Source organism: Lepisosteus oculatus, chromosome 3 (genome assembly GCF_040954835.1).
Source record: "Lepisosteus oculatus isolate fLepOcu1 chromosome 3, fLepOcu1.hap2, whole genome shotgun sequence".
Taxonomy (NCBI): Eukaryota; Metazoa; Chordata; class Actinopteri; order Semionotiformes; family Lepisosteidae; genus Lepisosteus; species Lepisosteus oculatus.
In genome coordinates, this window is record NC_090698.1 from 14,705,485 (window position 1) to 14,719,136 (window position 13,652).

The following is a 13,652-nucleotide window of genomic DNA, read 5'->3' on the forward strand; positions in this document are numbered from 1 at the left end:
AAGGTTAGCTTTAAATGTCTCAGGAGTGTATTTTTGTGAAATCAAGAAAAACAATGATTCAGGCAGAACATGCATGTAATCATCATATTCATGGCTCTTCATTAATATAGTGTTGGCATGTAATGAACAGCAAGAAGAGGTTTCACAGCTACCGCAATCAATCTTGCTCTGTGTCTGAATTTGCCTCCTTCTCCCACCGTCTCTACAGTTTCATCTTAGTTTGACCGGGGGAATGGCAACTAGAGTAGTTTGTCACTGTTCGGGCAACTGAAACATTGACAATTGAACAGAGGCAGGCAAAACCATAAAAGGCCAAAAGCTGATGACCTGCCTCTGCACACATGAATTGCAGTGGCTTTGCCAGGGTACGTTGCAGAAGCCAATATCTTGACTCTGTCTAGAATTGACTGGATGAGTTCCTGGGATCACTTAGCTACTGGAAAAAACTATCCATCCATTTTCTAACTGCTCCATCCAATTCAGGGTCACAGGAAAGCTGGAGCTGATCCAAGGGGTATTGGGTACAAGGCAGGGTACACCCTTGATGGGACACCCGTCTATCACAGGGGAGACACATCAACAGAGAGACACACACTCACACCACAGCCTCTTTTCTCAGAAGCCAAGTAACCTACCAGTATATTATTGTTTTATGTGTAGAAACCAAAGCACCCAAGGGAAACATACAAAATCCTAACGGATAGCACACCAGGTCAGTAATTGAACCCTGGGCACCAGTGCTGCAAAATAACCACTGAGCCATTTAATCTACCCTACTGGAAAACCAAATTGGCTAAACGGTCACCTTGTGTTTGTTACCATTCTTAAGTTCTTAATGTTTGAGCCCTGATGTTTTCTCAGCATTCTCCAATTCTGACTCTGGGTTGCTCATGGATGTCCACACCTACCTGAGGTGTGAGAGAGCTATTACATGATGGAAATATATTTGCATAAAGTAAAACTGTCATTTTTCATCTACTAGATGTACAATGTCAAACACCTGTGTGACTTTATGCACATTGATTGTTCTTAAATGACTCATTACTCTGTAGTTCATTAATTTAATTTGCAATCATGTAATCTGCATACACTGAATTCCAGCTGGACTGGTAAGGTAATTTAGCATTACATTCATTAAGAGATCGCTTAATGGTGACACTATTGATCCCCAACAGGTTTTATTACACAGCAGTATTTTCCACCAAAAAGATAATGTGTGGCGCAGCCTCAGCAAACAGGAAGACACATCCTATTCGTGTAAAAACAGGTCATGGCAATGGAAAATTTCTTCATTCAATGCACCAGAGACATTTGTGGATACAAGCTGGTTAAAGAGATTGTTTTGTAATGTAAATGTGTTTTCCAGAAAAAGATATATGCCGAACATTTAAGCCAGCAACAGGACAATAAAAACCAAGTGATTTCAAAGGGCCTGACGCCCAGCGTTTCCTTTGTGCAAAACACTGAACAGTCCCTTTGGATCCTCCCTCATGTTTCAGTGTTGTTCACTAACTGGGCTACAGAGAAGAGCTATCACACTCATTATCTGGAGGCTCGGTGGTGAAGTGTTCTGTTGCTGCTTGTATCAGGTCTCTTTGAAAACCAGGAAAAAAAAGAATTGTCTCTTTGATGTTTGAGAGATAATAAAAAGCCACACCTGCTTAATGAAGTAGGTTTACATGTATTTCAGATTAAGTTCTGAACAGTTCAGATTAAAGTAAGATCTGCACAGTATCGTCCATTTGAGGATTGAAAAGATGCAATGATAACAATGAACAAATTAAAGAACTTGCCAATTAATCTTTTTCTCTGGATGTAACTATGATGCAAAATGAAGTGAAAAGAAAAATGGTTATCACTAGATAAATTGAACTGCCTGACTAATATACTGTAGCAACAGTAAGAGAAGCGTGCACTGCTAATACAATACAGTACATACAGTATCAATCATGCAAAATGCCCAATGTAAGTGTTGTTCGATTCAATAGAGCACGAGATGATTTTTCACCACACATTTGAATTAAAAGACAACAATGGGATAAAAGAACACTATATATTGTAAGACCTACCTGATGAATGACCTTAAGTTTCTGGTGAAATTTGTCAGGGTTTGACAATGAGAAATCTGAGTGAGATAAAGTTACAGTTTCTTAAAGATTCAGCAGGATACTATACCTCATCTTCATGAACAAACTCCTGTCTGCAGTGGTAAGATTAAATTTACTTAACAGGTAAGGAATAATCCTTGTGGTTTAACCTGATGGCATGAAATAATCTGTGTAAAAAACAGTGGAAGATTATTCTGCACAAAGCAACCAAAAGTAGAACATGGCAAAATCCCCACGAGCAAAAAAGTCTTTCTTTATTCCTTATTAACTCAAATCCAGGGTTACAGTTTCATTAAGATTTATGGTGCCATTGATATCATTAAAGCTCTTCTAATAAACTTGCCAACTACAGTTCACTTAATCGAGGCCACTATCGCCTTTTCAAAATATTATTAGAGTCTAGGGAATTTGACAAAGAAAAGTATCAAATTAACAGAGATGAAATAGTATTTCTTTCCTGTAGTCTCTACACAATACTTAAACAAAATTTTGTTTTAAAAAACTCAGCTTTTGTCATACTGTAGTAACTCAAAGCATGCTTACATTACATTAATATGCCTAACATAGTGAATTAAAATGGTACTCTAAGAAGACAAGAAAAACAATTTAAAAAATCTCTTGTTTCTTTTGTGGTGTTGTGTTGCACGAGTTCCATTCTTCTACATAAAATGTTAATTCTAATTTAGAAATGACAAGTTTTTGCTTCACAAGTTACTGTATACAGGTAAATACTGTGGAACAAAATGTGCTTTAACACATAATGAATCGTTTTAAATTGCATGGCTCCAAATAATTTATAGAGGTCAACTGATGCATGAAAAGGGATTGTGGATGACACAACTCAAATTAACTCAAAATCACAGTACTGACCTATAGTACTGTGCTTTTTTTTATAATAACCACAATCAATAATACTGATAGGCTATGGAATGAGTATTCTCTGCTGTCAACGTTATACAATATGAATGATGCTTCCCAACCCCAACAAATCACAGGGTAGCTAAATTTGGCAGTTGTAAAAGCTAGAAGCCCTTTAATTTTTAATAAGAATTCATCTCACTTTGAGGGCTTAGTAGTGCTATAACTGGTAAGTTCTCCTTTACCACTGGAGCACCACATGCAGAAAAAAAGGACCCATACAAAACAAAAGAAAATTTTCTAAAATTGTTTAAACCAATCTAATGCTAGGTTACACTCACAGTTCCCTATGGGAAAAGATTAGCCACTCAAGAACGGTGTATTACTGCCCACATGAGAGTATTTTTGCAGACACTGCTGATGAGCCAGAGCATGATGAGCTGTCTCTGCCCCTGCTGTGTGAGGATATAGGGCCTGCATAGCTCTGTCCTTTCTTTTTTATGGGCTAACATATGCAGGGACTGCCAAGCAACCCAATGAGCCTGATAACCACTCTTTTCTATCAGGAAGCCTGGGCTACTGGGGTAAACTAATTTTCCTGTTCAGATCAAAAAGTGACCACCAATCAACAGGTTAGTATACCAAAGCTACTACATGGTACTAAAGGTCCTGCAATATATGGCTTAGACAGTATACTGTCTGTCTAGGCTTTAGGTAAGAAACACTGTGCTGTCTCAAAAACAAGAAATAAAATTAAAAAATAAAATATACGACTTAGTGTGACACCCAGAAAATTTAAATCGTATTATTGGAATGTCCTTATAAGAAACTAATAAAGTACAAAAAGGCAGATTAAAACAGGAATGTTATGTTGTACTGCTCTTCTTTACATTCCTAATGGGGCTCATTAAGGCAAATTATGTAATTTTTAAACTGGCATTTTGCCTATAAGGGGTGTTGAGTAAAATCCAGGCTTTGTTTTTGAAAGTTAGAACTTAAGCCTTTCAGTCTTACACATTAGCTTCATAAATGATTTCTGGGTGGGAACTATTTGATTCAGTTTTTTTTATAGCAGAATGCCTTTCCAAATCAAAGGCGCAGTGCTTATGTTCTGGGAACTGGCATGTTTCACACAACTGTGCAGGACTCTAGTATTAATGGGAAGAATAACTCCTACCACATCAAAGCCTTCTCTGTTTATATTACACCATTCCAAACACCTGTCAAGACTAAGAGAGATAAGAGAAGTTTTATTTGTCATTCTTTCCTTCTGACAGCAGACGTCCTTGCAAGAAAAAAAAAGAGAAGGAAAGATGATATATCGAGCTTTCGTCTGCTAGGATCACTTTTTCTAAGAATCCTGATCATGTAACAGCAATCTACTTCTGTGGCAACTAGAAACCTGAACCAAAACCTTCAAAGCCACCTACATTTTCTTTGAATTATGATTTCATCAGCATTGTATCCTCCTATGTCAAGATTATGGCTTCAGGAGGCTGAAAATGAACCTTAAATGCCACCGTAAAGCATCTAAGTGACAGGCACTGTGTTCCTGCCGCATTCCTACAGAGGAAACTCCAATCTCCCTGATCCACGGGAAAGGAAACAGCAGTGCAGGCCTCCCAGAAGAGACCGCTCGCACATGACATGACTCCTGCTGTGGCCTAGGGACACTGTCGCCACACATCACGCTTTGTGCACCACGGGGAGTGAATCTCAGTTAGCTCCTCCCCATATTTGCTAATGCAAGCACTTGGCCTACTTGAAACACAACCACCTCTGGAAAATTTAGAAACAACAAGCACAACAAACCCACCAAACAAATATGTTGCCTTCGTTAAAAATTTCCAGTGTGAGTACAGAAACGTTGATGAAGGAGGATTCAAAATACAGATAATGGGGAATGAGAGCAGTAAGAAATACAGGGGAATGTCACTGGAGGAGAAGTAAAACATCCTTTTAGGGCTTTGCCATTGTATCAAATCATATGGAAGACACAGTTATGCTCTACATTCCAGCATAATATCAATGAGCCTGAAGTGCAGTTTTCTTTGTCCTCGTGAATCAACATTTACACTTTCATTCAGAGCTGCTCACCTCAGACGAGAACAGAAGCCTATTACCCCTGACACAGAGCCCCCTCCAGAGGCTTGGTCTCTTGAGCTAATTGCTAAATACAGAGAAATACTTTTATTTTTTTAAAGCAGGAACTCGGTCACACGTTTACTGACTGACTTTGAAAAAGGAAAAAGTCACATTTAAATTGAAGGCTAGGGGATGTTTAAAAAGAGTACAGGGCTTCATGCACCCCGGAGGTGGGGAGCTGGGGTGCAGGGCACTGTGCTGGATATGAAGCTCTGGGACCCTGGACCATGAACAAGCACAAAGGCTCATTTCAACTATCAGCCTCAATCAGAACTGATAGCAATTCCGCACATTTACAGTGCCAACAGTCTCTCCTCCCCAGGACCTCGATTTATGTACAGTTGGAGCACACAGCTTGCTTTAAGCGATAAAATCCCAGTAGGCCAACAGAAATCAAGGTAAAATGTCATGTACTGTGCATATAGACTTTCATGATATGACACAAAGAGCTTATTTAATTTTTCGCTCACGCACAAATGAAGAAGAACACTGCTGAGAAGTGTGTTGAGCTGTTTTGAAAGTTTCCACTGCACATCTTTCCACTGCTGTGTTTGCTTGACAAAAGATTTGTGATATTTTTTTCCTTCTCAATATTATTTTGGCAGTAGAGTTTTATGGCTGAAGCATTTTTGTTGATGGCAGGCTAATGTGAAACACTACATGTGCTAAAATTGAAACAAGCATTTCATCTACAGTAACTATTTCAAAGCAATAATGCTGAATGTTAGACTTTTTAACAGGGCAAAAACTTAGGGGAAAATGGCAGTCAAACAGAACCATGGGCAACCTGGTCCCTCTGGCAATGAATGGCTTCTTCCAGCGGTATACTGCTTCCACTTGAGTATGCAAAGCATCATGGACACAAACCAAGGACACATGGAGCAGAGATATTGGCTTCTGATGCGGACTGTCACTGCTTGCAGTAATGGGTCCACTTCTACTGTACTGTACAGTATGTGTGCTAAATTACATTGGCCCTCAGTAAAGCAGCTTTTTCCCTTAAACATGACTGAATAAGTTAATTCTGCAAAAGTACATCTCAAACGCAGAGAAATCAATACTCAGAAAGAGGTACTCATTATGAAATAAAGGTTATAATAAACATTTCAACTTGAGTAAATAAGATCCCATGCTGCAAGCTCTTTATACTGTAGTATGTCTTATTGCGTACATTTCAAAAAGGAGAACTTTTCACTCCTTTTCACTAAAACAGCTGGGGTCTTTTTAACTAAGCAAAATGTTTTCCAGGAAAATGCAGTGGAAAGTGTCTGTAGTTTTACTATGGATTAATTTGGTTGACAATCCATAATTATTGGTTAATGGTTAAAAAAATAATAAAAACATTTTTGTGTTTATGGAATATGAAATATATACTGTAAGCTAAATATTTAAATCAGGGATGCTAAGAAAAAGGAAATCCTGTTGTACAAATCAGCTGATTTTACTTGCAGTGAAAAAGGGGAGTGTTGTCTTAATATATTTAAGTGATTATAATATCGTCTTACTAAAGAATGGATTCTTCTCATTTTTTACTGATCTCAGATATACTGTATCTACTATATATTTGTATATATCTTGAACAAAATTCAAGAACTGAAAGCTTTGTGAATGCTTGGAATACCTGGTGAGAAAAGTTTGGCTTAACATGCTTAAGTTCCTAGACATAGAATGAGGAGACTCGTACCCCATTCAGAGAGGAAAGGGTACCGAGTGGAGATGGGACTGGGGAGGGATGCTTGGGATGAAATGTGGAGGGAGGCATTTGAGATCAGTACATGAACAGTAGCTAGTATCATAACGATGGTGACTAGGTATAGCTGTGTGAGATTGACTTTGTTATCCCTCCTGAACTTCAAATAATAACTTCTATTTACAGAGCAAAATTGCCCAAACTGAAATAATGTGTGCCTTACTGTATGTATTTTTCCAAAACAATTCCAATTTGGGGCCTTAAATTAATTTGTGAATATAGACAAATATACTGCATATCTGAATCATGAGTATAATTGGTCATTCCTTACTCAATAATTTTTGTAGTGTAGTTTATGTACTCTAAATGCATTCTCACCCTGTGCGCATTTAAATGAACACAGCGATTAGCTGTAACTCTTACGATTTGGAATCTGTCCAAACGTAAAACTCTGAAAGCATAACAAAGCTTGTTTCTCCCTTTTTCATTCTAATTAGCATTCTTTAAATGGAAGATGTTTTAAAGGTACACCAGTTCAGTGTAACAGTGAACAAAACTGAGAAACTCCTTTGGGGCGTATTTGGATGTTAATGTTCCTTCAGAATGCCATGCATAATTTTTCTTTTTGCGGCTGACAATAAACAAGCATACGCCGGCAATGAACAAATGATTGGATTTCTGTCTTTGACAATCGAAAACTTCTGTCTATCAAGACAGTGAACAGGTTTCTGCTTGCATAAATATAATTTGCAAGGTACAATTTCATTGTATCTTATAATAAAATAGGTTTTTAGCAATACATTGGATTTCAAAGAATAAAGTGTGGTCTTCCAGCTGATGTTTAACTTTCAACACAAATCATACTGCCTGTTCTTTATTTGTGGCCTGTTCTCATATGCTGTTTTTTATAGTATTGTCTACTGAGATGAGGACTTCCAATTTTTCTTTCTTCCAATATGTCAGTCCAGGCTACGGACACAGCCTAGCTACAGCACTTAATTCTCCATGGAGAGGGATTCCATATCTCTTTACTTACTCTAAAGAGTATGTGAAGTACAGCAAAACCCAGAGTGCACTGCACTGCAGTTTCGTGTGTTTTTCTTTCTCTTATCTGTGCCAGCTCACTGAGCCACACAGCCCTTTCACAGGCATGGGAAGGTGCTGCCGTCGTGAATAATAATACACACGTTTCCCAATGGCCTTGAACCCACAGGAGCACTAGGGAAACTGTGATGAGGTGAAGGTATTAGCCAGAGATGTTGAAGAGGCCTTAGCAAGCATGCTAAATGGTTATTTTAATCAAGGAAGAAATAAATAGAATGTCTTTCAACAAGATATAAACTGGTCACACTTAAATGTTGAATGAGCGCTCATCAACAGTAGGTCTACACCAGATGGGACCAGCTGGGATTGTTTTGTTCGAAGCAATGTAGACATTTATTTTTTAAACTGTTCAGCCAGCAAAGAGATGAATTTGTCCACTTTATCCAAGATTTTTAGATTGATTATGATAAGCTAAACACACACATTGAGTCCACCCATGGACTCAAGGCCAGTAACGACAGGTTACAAGGAGGGTCCCTTATTTTCTCTAACTTATACTGTATACAGTACAGTATATATAATATATTTTAATTTATTTTATTATTTTAAAATAATATTTTAATTTATTTAATTTATTTAATTTATTTAATTTTATTTGCTTTACAAAATAACTTACCTATTTAAGGATGTCCATGGTCAACAGAAGGCATGTGAAAAAGGATAAGTAGGTTAGTTGTGGGATTAAAACAAAGTAAGTTTGAGCTTGACAGTTGTCATTTTGCATAAGTTAATTTATTTTAATCAAATAGGAAGTAATGCATTCAGTGTGTAGGAAAACAGCTATCACTGTCTTTTTATATCTCGCACTTGAACAAACATCACTGCTTGCACCCCACAATTCGCTCACTGATTGTCATTGTTGGTTTCCTTCCTTCATGAGCTCATACCAAGGCATGTTATTTTCTGAATACACCCGAGGATCAGATGTCATAAAGACTTACTGTCCACCTCTGACAATGAAGCATGGTTTTGATTAGATCGTTCAGTATGTTATAATTGTAGTTGTCTATATGGTAGTGTGAGGACAGACAGTCTCAACAGGACATGAATAGCCATTGTGGGACATTGACTTACAGAAACTCTAACCATATAATGGAGTTTGATTTTCTATGACAAAAATGAAATGTTTCTTAAAATGTTTAAAAGAATTAACCATATATTCCTAAGGAATACAATATTTTTTGTTCACTTCAATCATTATCCATTAATTCATTTATTTTCAGCAGCTGATTTAATCCTTAGATTTGTGAATGAGCAAGAGCTTAATCTAGCAGGCACTGGGCACAAGGCAGGATCCACTTAGGATGAGACACCAGACCATCACATGCATTTGCACACACAAATGGGGAAATTTAGAGCTGGCAATTAACCTAACTGCTGTGATGGACTGACATCACATCCTGGGTGTAACCTGTCTTGTGCCCGTATCTCGCCAAGATAGGCTCCACCTCCTTTGTGACCCAGAATTGGATGAAGTGGTTAGAAAATGAATGGATGGGATTAACCTAATTACAAATAGAGTAATAGCAACACCAACAATACAAGAGGATTTAGACAAAACATAGGACAGGGTAGTCACATGGCAAATGAAATGTAACGTGGATATTTACATTAGTTTGACCTCACTTGGAATACTGAGTTCAGTTTTGGTCGACCCCTACAAGACAGGCCACATCCTCTGATCTGCAACTTTTCTTCTATTCTGTTTCAGAAGCAATTGATTAATGTAGCACAAAGAATCAATTCCAGCATCTGTGGTTCACTTCCATCAATGAAAATTACATTCAAGATTAGTGTTAAATGTACTTTCCATGTGATATGTGTACCTACTCTGCCTTCTTTTAACTAAGTTCAGTAAAGCACCTCACACTTCATAAATTTAAAATGATGGTTTGATTATTTCACATTAAAATTTAATGGCAAAATTGGTTGTTTTGATGATAACCTGTTTATGCTACCTTTAATAAACTTCCATAAAACAAGCCACTCATCATAAAATATTAAGAATAACGATTTGTTGTTGAAATCAACAAATGTAAAAATAAAAAAAAACTTGAAAGTGGAAAGATATTTTGGTGTTTTACATCCATTCATTTTCTAGCCACTTTATCCAAAACATTGTGTCCAACACACAATGGGTGGAAGGCAGGATACACCCTGGACGCAACGCCAGTCCATGACAAGCACACACAGACACACTCACACCAGGGCCAGTTGTCACAGAAGCCTATCAACCTACCTGTATGTCTTTTGAGTGCACCAAGAGGAAACCCACGTGAATACAAGGAGAACATACAAATTCAGAGCAGATAATACCCAAAGGAAAAGAACCCAGGGCTCCAGTGCTCAATGCTAACCACTGTGCCATCATGCTGCTCTTAATTCAGGAATGACACAATTTTATTATTGGCAAAGCAAGTCACACCTTCCAGAAAGACAAATGAACAAGAGAGATAATGAAGGAATATTATTGAATCTGTGCAGCACATCCCCTGAGTGGCCAGAGGGGAGGTGTGGAGTGGGGAGGGGGTGGGAAACAGTGTGAAATTATGTAAGATATTTGTCTCCAGGTGCTGATTCAGAGTGATGTCTGTATCTTATAAATAGGATGAGTAGGATTCATTATCTGTCCCTTTCCCCTCCTGACAAATTGAGTATGATCTCTGCGTGTCACTACTTAGCTCTGCAGTTCCTTGTAGCAAGGAAATCAATCAATGGATGAATGACCATCTTTGGTTTGCTGAATCATGTATCCTTAAGGTTATAGCCTTGTTCTCTCTAAAACTAAAGTACTCTTCTGACAGTAACCCTGTCATGTTTAACAAATTTGAATACAGCAAACAATTTCTGAGAAGATTTCATAAATGAGTACTTAAAAGCACATAAAATAAACACCATTGAATGTTCATAATAGCTGCATTGAAACAATACTAGGTCAGAGAGGTTTTAATATTTATGACTAAGAGCAACAAGATGGTGCCAGCAAATGTTCTTGTTTTACATTACCGCACAATTACTTTTCTTATTGACAATGCCATTAAGAGCAGAAAGAAAATACTCCAGTCTTTTCACTCAAATGGTGTAGTATAAGGTGAAAGAGGAACATGCTGACCATTTCATGACTGTGCCTAGTTACCAGGCTTCTTTTACGCAATATTAACTAACTGGAATTATTCCTACATCTAAGGTACACCCTTGGATTTGCACTCATCAAATCAGCAGGGTATGTTGACAGCATCAGCAGGGTACAGTATGTTTCATAAAGTACATAAAGTTCTGCATATTTATCATTTCCATTGGAAAGACACTCAAGGAGCCAGATACAGTACCTGAGGTCCTTGCAATATTACAGAAAGTTACCCTATTTTTCACATTGTAAAATACGAAGCTGTTAGCAAAGTTCCAAATAGATCAGGGATGTGCATACCTGGTTTTGCAATGTTACTCTCCAGTAGGCATCAACAGCCTTAGTCTGAGGCGAGATCTGGAAATCACGGTAATGCTGCTAATTAAGCAATTAATTGATCTCATGATATCATCCAGATCTCAGCTGGGATAAAGACCAGAAGTCACAGTGGCTATCCAGAACCAGAGCTGCAGACCCTTGACTTTGATGCTGTGTTAAAGGATGAAAAAGGTATCCCTGGATATTGCTGACTGTTCTTTTAAAAACTAAAATAAGTACCAGCCTTTAATAATGGCAGCAATCAAGCTAGACTTGTGTGGTGGTAGAAGACCTGTCTAATTCACCTCAGACAGAGTGGCACAGCTGTGTTTTGGAGGGAACAAGCAAAGACAGATTTCTGAGATTTATGTACAGCATGTTAACGGGTACAAAACTGAAACATTTATCAGAAAGCACCATGTGTATTGTAAATACATAAATAAATGTGTTAGGTAATTAATTCATTACCTAATAAAACTTTTGTCCACCACAGCTGAACAGCTTGGCAGACTTGGCAGGAAGAAAAGTTGTGAATCGTCTTCCTTCTGTCTTCTTCACTCCCACTTGAGCTACAGGGGCCTCTGTGTCTTGATTCTGAATGTCTGTTTGCCTTGTTTATTCTGCATTTTAGAAATTTTCTACTTCTACACATACTGCTTACAAGCTATTTTGTTGATGTCTCACATTAACTTTTAATGTTTGCAAAATATTCCTGCTCTGTGCCTTTTGGCTATTAGAAATATTCTGATTCCAAATGAATAGCTCCTCCACATTTATCATGGTATTGTAAAACGTGAAATCAAGTGAACTAGCGAAAAGAGCACAGTTTAAGACGAGACTACAACTGGGTAGATACTGTACACTTACCTGCCTACATGTTAAACTGCTTATATCCTCTATAAAGAGGGGTATGATCTGAAAGCAGTCTACTACAATTTTTGATTTTAAGGAGAACAGGCTTGCACTCATATTTTAAAAATGTCTATAATTAATGTAACATTAATAGCAGAGTTAATCTGCTGGTGAATAAAAACCACTCAATTCTAAGATGATGTACCATTGACATATTTGTCAGCAGCTACCACATGTTAATGGTTTACACTTAAATTTCTCTTTAAAAATGATAGACTGCTCTTATAAATCATTGGAATTAATTGGTGTATTCCAGTTAGCCGCACATAGAAAGGTCAGGATGTTTATTTCACTCTGCACTATACAGCTCAGTGTCAGATTCTGTGAAAAATGGTAAAGGCATCTTCTCCGCTCACTAACTGCAAAAAATAATGTTTAGCAGTTAAAAATTAAAAACTCATTTGGATAGACACCAGCTTATATAAATCATTGGTATTACACATGCTTCATAAAATGTTAAAATCCACCAATACAGAAATGTGTTCAGCCCCTGAGCTCCTGCACTAATGGATTTCATAACTAGAATGGTCTTCAACCATAAAAACTTTTTAACTTGCAATACATAGCAAACATACAATTTTGCACAGGGTGAAAAGTATTGTAGCAGCTTTCTACTTTGTATGACATACAAGAAAGAGAAAAACATGGATAATCTACTTTTACTTTAGCAGAAATCATGTTGACTGCAATTTACATCGAACACTGTAGAAAAATCTGTTTTGATATTCCACTTAAGCTTAATAAATTACATTTATTAAATATGAGAGAACAGAGCTAATTGGCTTGCCACCCCCATTCTACAGCAGTACCTGCTGAGACCATTAACAAGGACAGATTCCATTTGCTTTTTACTTACTGTACCTTAAAAGCTGTGATTTATCACAGTGAGCAAGTTCCCACCAAGTTGACACCAAATTTTACAATCACAGCACAGACCCCCCAAGTGAACAGATTTACTATGAAAATAAAAATTCTATGAAGTGATATCAGATGCAAACTAACACACAGAAGCCTTGTTTTGTTGCGGCTCACAAGGAGATGTAAAATTCTATTTTCCCAAGAGCAAACCGATATTCTGTACCCCCGTTTGGAAGTGGCGGCTCTTTCAGCCTTTGACCTCCCTTGACAATGTTCACTGGGCCTTGCGTACTGAAAGGCCTTTCAAGCAATACTGTGCTACTGTTCTTTCCACTGTGCTGCCCAGCATCACACTAGCCACCCCAGCCTGGGGACACTTCAGGAAGTTTCGAAAGGTATCATACCTGGAATGCCACTGTAGCTAAATGCCGCTTGTGGGGAAAACAAGACATTTCCGCACAGCAGCTGCCCTACTTTTAGGCTGACAAATGAACCCCAAGGTGTCCTGAATATGTCCGAACCTGCGAGAAGC

General features: G+C 37.8%; 1 protein-coding gene and 1 long non-coding RNA gene across 6 annotated transcripts in view; one reads left to right on the forward strand and one right to left on the reverse strand.

The window, feature by feature from the left end:
* The window catches only part of LOC138237685 (uncharacterized), a 50,969-nt gene extending 39,450 nt beyond the window's left edge, over positions 1–11,519 (forward strand). Inside the window, exon 3 of the long non-coding RNA XR_011189038.1 lies at positions 11,449–11,519. This is a non-coding gene — a long non-coding RNA (uncharacterized lncRNA). The remainder of the gene's footprint in view (positions 1–11,448) is intronic.
* ccser1 (coiled-coil serine-rich protein 1) overlaps positions 1–13,652 on the reverse strand; it is a 266,374-nt gene that overhangs the window by 13,713 nt on the left and 239,009 nt on the right. The window lies entirely within an intron of this gene.